This window comes from Crinia signifera, chromosome 6 (genome assembly GCF_055691185.1).
Source record: "Crinia signifera chromosome 6, ASM5569118v1, whole genome shotgun sequence".
Taxonomy (NCBI): domain Eukaryota; kingdom Metazoa; phylum Chordata; class Amphibia; order Anura; family Myobatrachidae; genus Crinia; species Crinia signifera.
In genome coordinates this window covers 130,230,005-130,240,083 of record NC_139222.1, presented here as the reverse complement: position 1 = coordinate 130,240,083, position 10,079 = coordinate 130,230,005, and the positions used below count along the sequence as shown (strand labels likewise).

At 47.7% G+C, this 10,079-nt stretch overlaps 1 pseudogene; it reads right to left on the bottom strand.

The window, feature by feature from the left end:
• Positions 1-6,420: 6,420 nt before the first annotated feature.
• Positions 6,421-7,692, bottom strand: LOC146009637 (kinesin-like protein KIF19 pseudogene; annotated as a pseudogene).
• Positions 7,693-10,079: the final 2,387 nt, after the last annotated feature.

Here is a 10,079-nt window from a genome sequence, read left to right as displayed (position 1 = left end):
GGTGGCATTGGGTAATTCAGAACTGAAAAAAGGATCTAGGAGTCCAAATTGACAACAAACTAGGGTAGTGCTCAGTGTCCCATAGCAGCAAATAAGGCCAACAGGATACCAGCCTGCATAAAAAGGGGCATGGAAGCTATTGACGTGAATGTAAGTATGCCACTTTCCAAGGCATTGGTTAGGCCACATCTAGAATTTGGAGTTCTGGGCTCCGCAGTACAAAAAGGACATCATAAAACTGGAGAAAGTCCAGAGAAGAGCAACCAAGCTAATAAAAGGGATGAAGAATTTAGGTTATGACAGACTGGATCAATTGGGATTGTTTACACTCGAAAAGAGACGTTTAAGGGGAGACATGTTTAACATGTACAAACAGTGGCAAACGCAGGATTTAGAGGGAGGTTTCCAAATGTAATCCAAGGTAACAGCCCTGAATATTGGCCTTTTGATACAATGTATACTGTATGGAATACAGACTTAATATTCAACATTACAGATGGGCTGTTTTGAACATTTAAATAAAATAATGGTCAGGAAAACGGTTAACATATCAAAATAAATACACAAACATAATAGAACCAGTACTGCACTTTCTAAACTCACAATCTCCCACTTCATGGTTAGGCTCCTGTCTCTTCCTTCTGGCAGTTACTCTCTAGTCCATTATTGCGACATTTGAGGTCTCAGATCCACACATGTAGTAAATGTGGTAAAAAAAGCTGGCACCACTGGGCATGCGCAGAAGCTGTGCTCTGTCCCTTACAGTGCATGATGCGGTGGCAGCCCTATTGATCATAGTATATTCTAGTGCTATTCTTGTCATTAATTAAGGCACTCCCCCCCCCCCCCCCCCCCCCGGCGTTTGCCTATGACAAATATATCAGGGGCCAATTTAATGAACTTTAAGGAAGGAGACTAGGACACGTGGGGATGTGCTCAGACTAGAGGAGAGAAGATTTCGTACCCATAGAAGGGTACGAAAGGGTTAATAGAATTAAATTCTGGAACTCTCTTCCTGAAGGGATGGTGTCGACACAATAATACATTTAAAATAAGGTTGGATAAACTTCTTTTGGTTAAAAAACATCCAGGGGTACAATTAACAATCATAATGTGTTCAAAATTAAATCAAAATACACAATTTATATATAGGGATATAACAAATAGAAAATATCCTCTAACCAAAGGTTGAATTTGACGAGCGTAAGTCTTGTTTCAGCCTAAACTACTATGTAACTATGTAAGGCTTGTGAAATGGAGTATCAAAGGTTATATGATTCTACATTCAGCACATATAACGATACAGGGTTATACCATGATGTTCACGATTTTAGGGTTCAGGAAATTATTAAAATCACCTTTGAATCATTTAATTATAATACTATTTTGAAAGTTAAGATGTAAAGTAATTCAAGAAGCATACCCTGTGCATGTCACAGAAGGCCTTGGATTTGCTCAGGTACACACCGAGTAGCCCATCTATGGCCCAATTTTGTGGGTGCAGTGCTATTGTGAGAGCTTTGCTACACATCAAAGCACTCACACATTCCAGCTGCCCCCTACCCCCCCCCCCCCCCCCCAGACATTTTTCTTTGGTCACATCGCCGCCCCCACAATGGTCCATCCCCATGGCCCACCGTTCTGTAGCCGCCTCCATCACACCTCAGTCTAAGGCTCGTGTACTCAATTTTTGCAGATTACAGATTCAACCTAAACGGAGACCTGTGACAGGTGATGCAGCGCCTCACACCTTGTGTGAACATCTCTCATCATTACTCACCAAATTTCTAGCAGTGTATACTGCTGCACCTTTGTATAATGCCCACATGAACCCTCGGGTTCATATGTGTGCATAAATCTGGCTCTGATACTAGCCAGTGCCTCCCCAGCCATATACCTCACTGCACCTCACTGCACCTCACTGCAACAGAGGCAAACAAAATATCCACATGTGCATTGTACAGGGGCGGCAGTAATCAGCAACCAGTACTTTCAGTTTTACCAGTACTTTTAGAGCAGTAATACAAATAAATTATAAATAAGCCAGGTTCAGCATTTATATTTATCATTTTAAAAATGATTGATTGGCTAAATGTCACATCTAAGTCCTATCTCCTACCATTTTAGTATAACCCTTACATTATTTGTACTGCATTAGAAATAAATTACATCTTCACAACATGGAAGTGTACTGTACATAGGTCCATTTAAAAGTATAGGTGACAACTGAAGATCAATGGCTTAAAGCTCATTAGGAAATCAATCTAGTTTGCCGAGTGGAAATGGGCATTAATCCCTCTGCACAGTGTTCCATCTCTGCAGTCGGGTGGCATTCACAATACAGACTATGGCAGCCCGACTACCACTAGGAGAAAGAGGCGGGATGCCGATATCAATGAGGAGCCAGTGTTGGAATCCCAACTGCTGGGATGCCGAACGAAAGTTTGCCGGGGTGGGTTAGGTGGGGAATGGGGGTTAGGTTTAGGCACTAGAGAGGACTTAGGGTAAGGCTTGCGAAGGGGAAGGTTAGTTTAAGGCTGTGGGAGGGAGAGTTATGGTTAGGCACTTAGAGGGGGTTTAAGGTTAGGCTGGGGAGTGGGGGGAGGGTTAGGTTTAGGTGGTGGGGTAACCGGGTTAGACACTAGTGGGGAGGGTTAGTGTTAGGCTGCAGGGGAAAGGGTTAGATTAGGCTGTGAGTATGGAGTGATAGGGCTGGAAGGGGTAGGGGGAGGATAAGTATTATTACCTGACCCCTGTCAGAATGCTGGTGTCAGTATTCTTAATGCTGACATACTAACCACAGATCAGTGGCGTAACTATAGGCCGCGGTGGCGGGGAGGCGCTGAGTGGGTGTGGGCGCCGGGGGGGCTGCGGGACTATTATTAGTTACTCACTGCCAAGTTCTGCTGCCAGCTCCTGTGCCGGGTCCCAGCTCTCCCGGCTACTGCTGCAGCGCTGCTAATACAAAAAGAGACACTCAGAAAATGGTTGCCCCCATACAGTTTTTTGTCTGCTGTATGGGGGCAGCCATTTTCCAAGTGTCAATTCTCAGTACTAGCAGCAGCAGCCGGAAGAATGGGGACCAGGCGCACATGGTCGGATGCGGCAGGAGGTAAAACCCCCCCTGCCGCCGCACAACACCCCCGCACCCCGACTCCCCTCCGCGCTCCCCGGCTCCCCTACACTGACTGGCAGCACAATCGTGGCAGAGGTAACGGCCGCACAGGGGTGGCGGGGGGGGGGGGGGTTTGTTTACCATAGGGGGGGCGCCCCCCTGCATTTTCGTCGGGGGGGGGGCGCAGAATTATTAGTCATCCGTATGTAGAGCCGGCCCTAGCCTAAATGACGCCCTAGGCAAGATTATGGCTGGTGCCCCCTAGCACCGCCACTAGCTCCGCCTCTGACCCTGCTCCCCTTTCCCAGCACCATCATAGCAGTCGTCATTTTGGTGCTCCTACCTGCAATATTTTAAATAGAAACAGTGCACACATTTGGTGCGCAGCCCAAACAGGGGTGTGTTCTTGCTGGGAAGGGGCATGGCCACACAATAGTACCCCTAATTCAAATTATGCCACACAGTAGTGCAACTTTATTCACATTATATGATGCAATGGTGTCCCTTATTCACGTTACATCACACAGTAGTACCACTTTACCTTATGTACATTACGCCTCACATTATACCCTTAGAGAAAATATTGTATTTTAAGCACCTCCATGGCCACACTGCAACCCAGCACAAAGCAGTGTGTGCTGGGCAGAGGAAAAGAGCTGCAGCTGCTGCTGTCACTTAATGGGAGGGGGCCCAGGGCCCCCACTGGGCCCTTCCATCAGACTTTGGCCTGGGTAATTTGTACCCCCTACCCATTTCTCTCGGCACCCCTGATAATACCACACAGTAATGCCCCTTACACATGACACACATTATTAATGTCCTTAAAACCATAATGCCCCTTACACATTATACCAACCTTTATTAATGCCCTTCATACACATAATGACACACATAATGCCCCTTACACATATGTTGCACATTATTAATGCCCTTATGCACATGACACATATGTTGCACATTATTAATGCCCTTAATGCCACATAATGCATGTTACACATGTCGCACATTATTAAAGCATTTATACATGACACACATAATGCCCCTTACACATATGCCGAACGCTATTGCACAACTAACCCACCCGCAGACAGCACTCGCACAGCCACTAACACTGTGACCTCTGCCTCTGGTTGGATACAGATGATTCCTCATACATCTTGCCTCAATAGGCCATGCAGCTCCTGGCCAGTTCTGCTGACGTTGGGTGCCTTTTTTTGCTGAAAATTCGTCTTATTTACATTGTTATGACCAGCACACACAAGGAGCTTCCAATGATTAAAATGATATGCGGCATGCCTCTATTCTGTGTGCGACTGAATATGGAATGCTATGTTACAGTGATTTCCATGAATACACTATTTCATATGCAGATACAGCCTCACACACAGAATATGGGCATGCTGCATATCATTTTAATCAGCAGAAGCTGCAGATTCCCCTATGCATTCCAAATGCACTAGGCAATTGCTTAGTTTGCCTATGCCTAAGGCCGACTCTGTCAGTATGTATCCCATTCCATCAACCCCTTTATCTCATATCAGTAATCTGCATCACAACATGTCAGTTTTGCAATACTACGGCAAGCTAGACGCATGGGTATTCCAACTTTGTCATTTGCAAAGAACTTTTGCGCTGCTCTGCAAATCCCATAATCTTTCTCCATAAATTGTTTGCCTCAGGAGAAATCTAGTTGTTTTCGTCACACCAGATTGGTTCCACCTATTAAATTATTGTTGCTTTAAAACAGTGGGTAGACTAGCTGGCATTGTGCCGATCCCTGTCTCTGACACGCTACTACATTTACCGCAGTGTGTACAAGCAGATTTTGCACTTCATAACTGGCCTTGTAGTGGCCCTAATTCTGAGGTAAAGGCTGTGCTAGTGTTAGCACAGAGGAGTTTTTGGTAATAATATGTTAGTTGGGCGCCCACTATAGTTAGTACACTCATACCCCCACTATCCATGTCGGCATGGAGTTGATTTCATATAGTGTGGCGAGCGCAGCGAGCCACCGTGCCCGAAGCGTGGCGAGCCCCGCGAAGGGACGCGGAAAACTAAGCAAATAGCCAACCCAACTAACATGTAACGCTGTCAATCACTCCTAAAATAGGGCATGTAGAGAAGGGAGTGATGAACTTTTCTATGACTACAAGGACCCAGGTTGTTTCCCCCTCAGGGTAATCTGCAGGTGCTACCTACTTACTCCTGCAGTCATAGGCGTGCGCAGCCCATTTTATTAGGGCGTGCACCGTCAAAGGGGTGTGTCTAGCGCCACCTATTAGGCATGTCCAGCATTGCCCATTGGGTGTGTCTAACACTGCCAATCATGCATGTTTACCATCATCTATTGGTACTCGCTAAAATATAAAATGTCTCTCAGCCAGAACATAGTCTCCGGCCTATTTCAGTTATAATATTCTTATTACTCTGTATAACAGTACATGCATATAAAGTAAAAAATATATATGGATTATGCAGGTCTGTAGTGATATGACAACGGTCTAGTACAATTAACAATGCAAAACACACAATTGATTGATGGGCACTAATTTTAATGGAATACAGGTCTAAAAAGCAAAAGACTTTGGTAAAGGGTATTGCTGGTATTGCTAGCGGCAGGGAGTTGTCCATAAGGGTGGGCACAGTGGGGGTGCCTGCGCACCCCTAACACTCAATCTGCGCACACCTATGGTTATGATTATGGCCGACCATGTGACCCACTGGTCCCTGACTGATGATCATTATTCTGTCATGGTGACGGGCCTGTTTCTAAGTGGAGGCCTGGAGCTGCAGCTACATCCACCCCAATGTTAACCTGTTCCTGTTGCCGTGATACAGGCTGTGATTGTAAAACAACAGGACCTGATTGGATGGTCATTTTAGAGCACAATGGGATTTGCTGGCGCAATGTCAGTAAATAATAATAAATAAATAATTGAGGATGTCAGGAAGATCTCATCCCCCCCTCTACTGGTTCTGCCCTAACATAATCCTTATAAGATCTAAGCATCACATTATATAACGGATGCCATAAACCCGCTAACAGCACAAATCATGTATAACTTGCTGACGTACCTGCCGTTGTCCTGGGTCAATTCTGCAAGTTATCATGTTCCCAATGAGATGGATGTAGCCGTAAGCGTTTTACACATCATTAGCAACTCTTCCAACACACCCATGGGGTGGCTGCCCAGTGTCGTTTTTGTTTTTGGGGTATCGCCATTAGCCCTAATCCCCATCTTTCTGCCGGGCCGAGTGCTGTTCATGTCGGCCGAGTGCTGTTCCTACCGGCACCAGTGATGTGCCTATCGCCATGGAGGTCTTCGATCTTGAGAATTTGAGGAACGTTTTCTGTAACGAGCTGTAGCCTTTATCTCGCTTGCCTTAGGGACTACAGGAGAGGTGCGTCTCATAACATAATAATCATCCTCATACCTCGGCGCTCTGGTCTTGTGTTTGAGCTCTTGAGGATGAGAGACTTTCGGCAGCACTTTAGTCCCCTTGGGGATCTTATGGGGGACATAGACACGGTTCCTATCCACTCGTGTCTTGATTAACTTGGCCTTGCTCCCATAGGTCATTGTGCTGCGGGCGTCTTCATAGGCACTGTCCGCGGGGCTGATGTGTGTGATCATGACCATTCGGTCTTTCCCGCTCAGTGCTCCCTTTAGCAGCCAGGTCAGCTTGCTGTCCCGATAGTTTCTATGGCTGCCTGGTTTGTCACGCAGTCCCATGATGCAGGTTCTTAGAGCGAGAAGGGAGCGGTTGATGTAGCCTCCCTCTTTCATGGTCTGGCGACTGTTTGCAGTCTGGCTTGCCCGCTCTGATCCTGCCAGGTCTACCATGTACAGCGTGGCTGTGCTCACACCATCGATGTCCTCCTGCTGTATGGTGACCTGCAATACTGCATGGGAGCGGGATGAGGTCTTATTAGCGGCGGTGGGAGCTTCAGAGCGCCGCTTATTCCCCTTCTCCAGCAGGGTCATGGCCTCCTCAGGATTGTTAAGGGTGAACTCGGCAATCCCTTCTATTTTGGTGTTGCCATTGGGATCCTCTCTGAGGACCAAAGACCCAGAGGAAGGTCTTAGAAGGTCCCGGACTCTTTCATTGTAGATCTCAGCATATGACAATGATACAGAGAAGTTTTTTCTATTTCCAGTCTCCTCAATGGCATTAAACAGGTCCTTCAGGGTGCGATACATTACTCCGGGCTCACGGGCCTTGCCCATCATAGTAAAGGTCTTCCCGGTGCCTGTTGGGCCGTAGGCAAATATGGCAGCATTGTACCCGGATAGGAGGTCACCCACTAAGGGCCTCACTGTGGAATTATACACAGTCTCCTGGGTCGCTGCCTGGTCAAACACTTGGTTGAATTTGAATGTTGTCTCTTTTGTCCTGGTCGAGCGCCACAGGACGTATTTAGGGTCCTCACCAGGGTCCTGCAGTAGCACTGTCTGCGGTCCCAGCTGGTGGGCGATGCATTGTGCGCGGTTCTTAGTCTCCATTTTATTAAATGGACGGATGCGCAGAGCGACAGCCACTTGATGATCTGTAGCTTTGTCACTTTTAGTCTCCATCTTATTCAATCGTCAGTCTTCAGAAAAGAATGAGAAATTATATGTGTTGGCTCTAGTCCAGCAATATCAGTTATGAGCCAGGAAGCAGCAAGCGGATGGTTTTATACCCCCCTCACAGTGCATTGTGACATCACAATCTGCCCTCACAGCCCATAGTGACATCACAATGTGCCCTGTGGCAGAGGGGCCCTGCTGTGTATCTCATCCAGGGCATGCTGGTACATTGGATTCTAACAAAGTTGTATTCCTGTATTACCTATCTGGAGGTGCTCCCAGGAACCTAGGGTTAACACCTTATCCCTTTAATTCCGGACACACATTAATTATACAGGTTCTGTGGCTGATTAAAAAAACACAGTTGGAATGAAGTCTGATGGCTGTTTAAAAAAAAAAAAAACAGTTGAAATTGAGTGTTGAAGTGAGCCAGCCACAGAACCTGTGTAATTAATATGTCTCCAGGATTAAAGGGATGAGGTGGTCACCCTACAGGAACCGAATACATAATACTCAAATATAAAATTATTTATACCCAATAAAATAGATGTCACCCGGTCAGCTTCAGATATAAAGGAAGTCAAAGTGGTTGCTTATATTTAACGACAGCATAACTTTAGGTCACAGATGTTGCTGCTAAATTACCTAAATAAGCCACAAAAGTGATTGTTATACTTCCCTTGAAATCTTACTTGACCCCATCTATGTTACAGTGGTTCATATAAATGGGTTTAACCCTGGTAACAGTTTGCCCTAAAATAGGGCGTGTAGAGAAGAGAGTGATGAACTTTCCTATGACCAGGGCCGGACTGGCCATCTGGCACTTCTGGCAAATGCCAGAAGGGCCGATGGCCTTGTGGGCCGGTTTTGTGCAGGCGTGCACGCAGGAGGAAATGGTGCAGTTGTAATACCACTGTGGACCTTTGATTGACAGGTCCACAGCAGAGGGCGGGACAAGAAGTCCAGATTGGCAGAGGAGGAAGGGAATTGACTCACCGGAGGGAGGATTAGGAGGAAAAATGGGCAGTCTGTGCAGCGTGGTGAGAGAGGAGCGCTGCAGCAGGAGGAGGACACGGTGGCGGGGTTGGACTGCCAGGCCTCGGCGCAAGGAGACATCGAGTCAGAGGAGAGCGGCGTCCGGAACGCGTGCGGCGGCTGGGAGTGACAGCTCCAGTCCCGAAACCTAGCGGTCACCTCTTGTGCGCTGCATCTTAAAGCAGCCCCTGGCGCACAGGACATCCGGCCGCAGCCCCTGCACACGGTGACCCTGGCAGTGTCAGCCTGGGTCACAGGAAAGGCACCCCCACGTCCCCCAGTAGGGAATTGCGGGTGCAGCGTAAGTCACGCGATGCACCCAAACCGCCCGCACTGCTCTCACAGAACTGCTTGCCTGTGCTGCACAGAGGGACCACAGGCAACGCAACAGCCAGGCCAGCCCCAGAATATCAGCCAGCCAGCACTTCAACCCTGCAAGCCAGGAACAGGTCAGTTTTTATGAAACTGCTGACACACTGCTGAGGGGAGGAGGAGCTGGTTATTCTAAGGAGGGTCCTGTAAGGAGGATTAGGGGGTCCAGTGAGGAGGATTAGGGGGTACTGTAAGGATTGAAGGGGTGCTGTGAAGGGGATATGACGGATAAGTGTTGTGAGGGGGTATTGTGAGGAGGGAAATGTGAGGGAGTGCTGTAAGGAGGGTTAGTGTAAGGGGGTGCTGTGAGGAGGGTAATGGCGAGTAAGTGTTGTGAGGAGGGTAAGGGTGATGGGTGATGTGGGGGGTCAATGATGATGAGGTGTTGTGAAAGGGGTAATTGTGAGGTATAATAATAAGGGAGGCGCTTTTAGGAGGGTAAGGGTTAGTAGATATGGAGGTATAAACAATTTGGAAAGGCTACAATGTGCATTATTTGTGTAAGTGGTATCTAATATGTATAATGTGTAATACCACGCCCCTTTGTGATGACATGCCTTTTCCCATTAGGCCACACCCCTATTTGACAGGTGGGCCTGTGTGCTCAAAATGCCAGGGCCGATTTTAGGTCCCAGTCCGGCCCTGCCTATGACTACAAGGCCCATTAATAAAATGGGCTGCGCACGCCTATGACTAGGTAGCACCTGCAGATTACCCTGAGGGGGAAACAACCTGTTCGCAGGGGGGGTGTGTGGAGCCGCCGCTCACCTACACCAGTTGGTAATGGTTGATTGGGGGGCGTGTGCTGTAGCCCTAGCTGTGGGTGGGGGGCGGTGTTTTCAAAGGGGGTGGGGATGTGTATAACGCTGGTCTTTTCCCTAGGGGGGGGGGGGCGGGTTTGTGTATAACGCTGGGCGGCGGGGCCGCGGGGGTGGGTGTGTGTGTGTGTGTCCTAAGGCAGAAGCTATGTGTGTATAATAAGCACC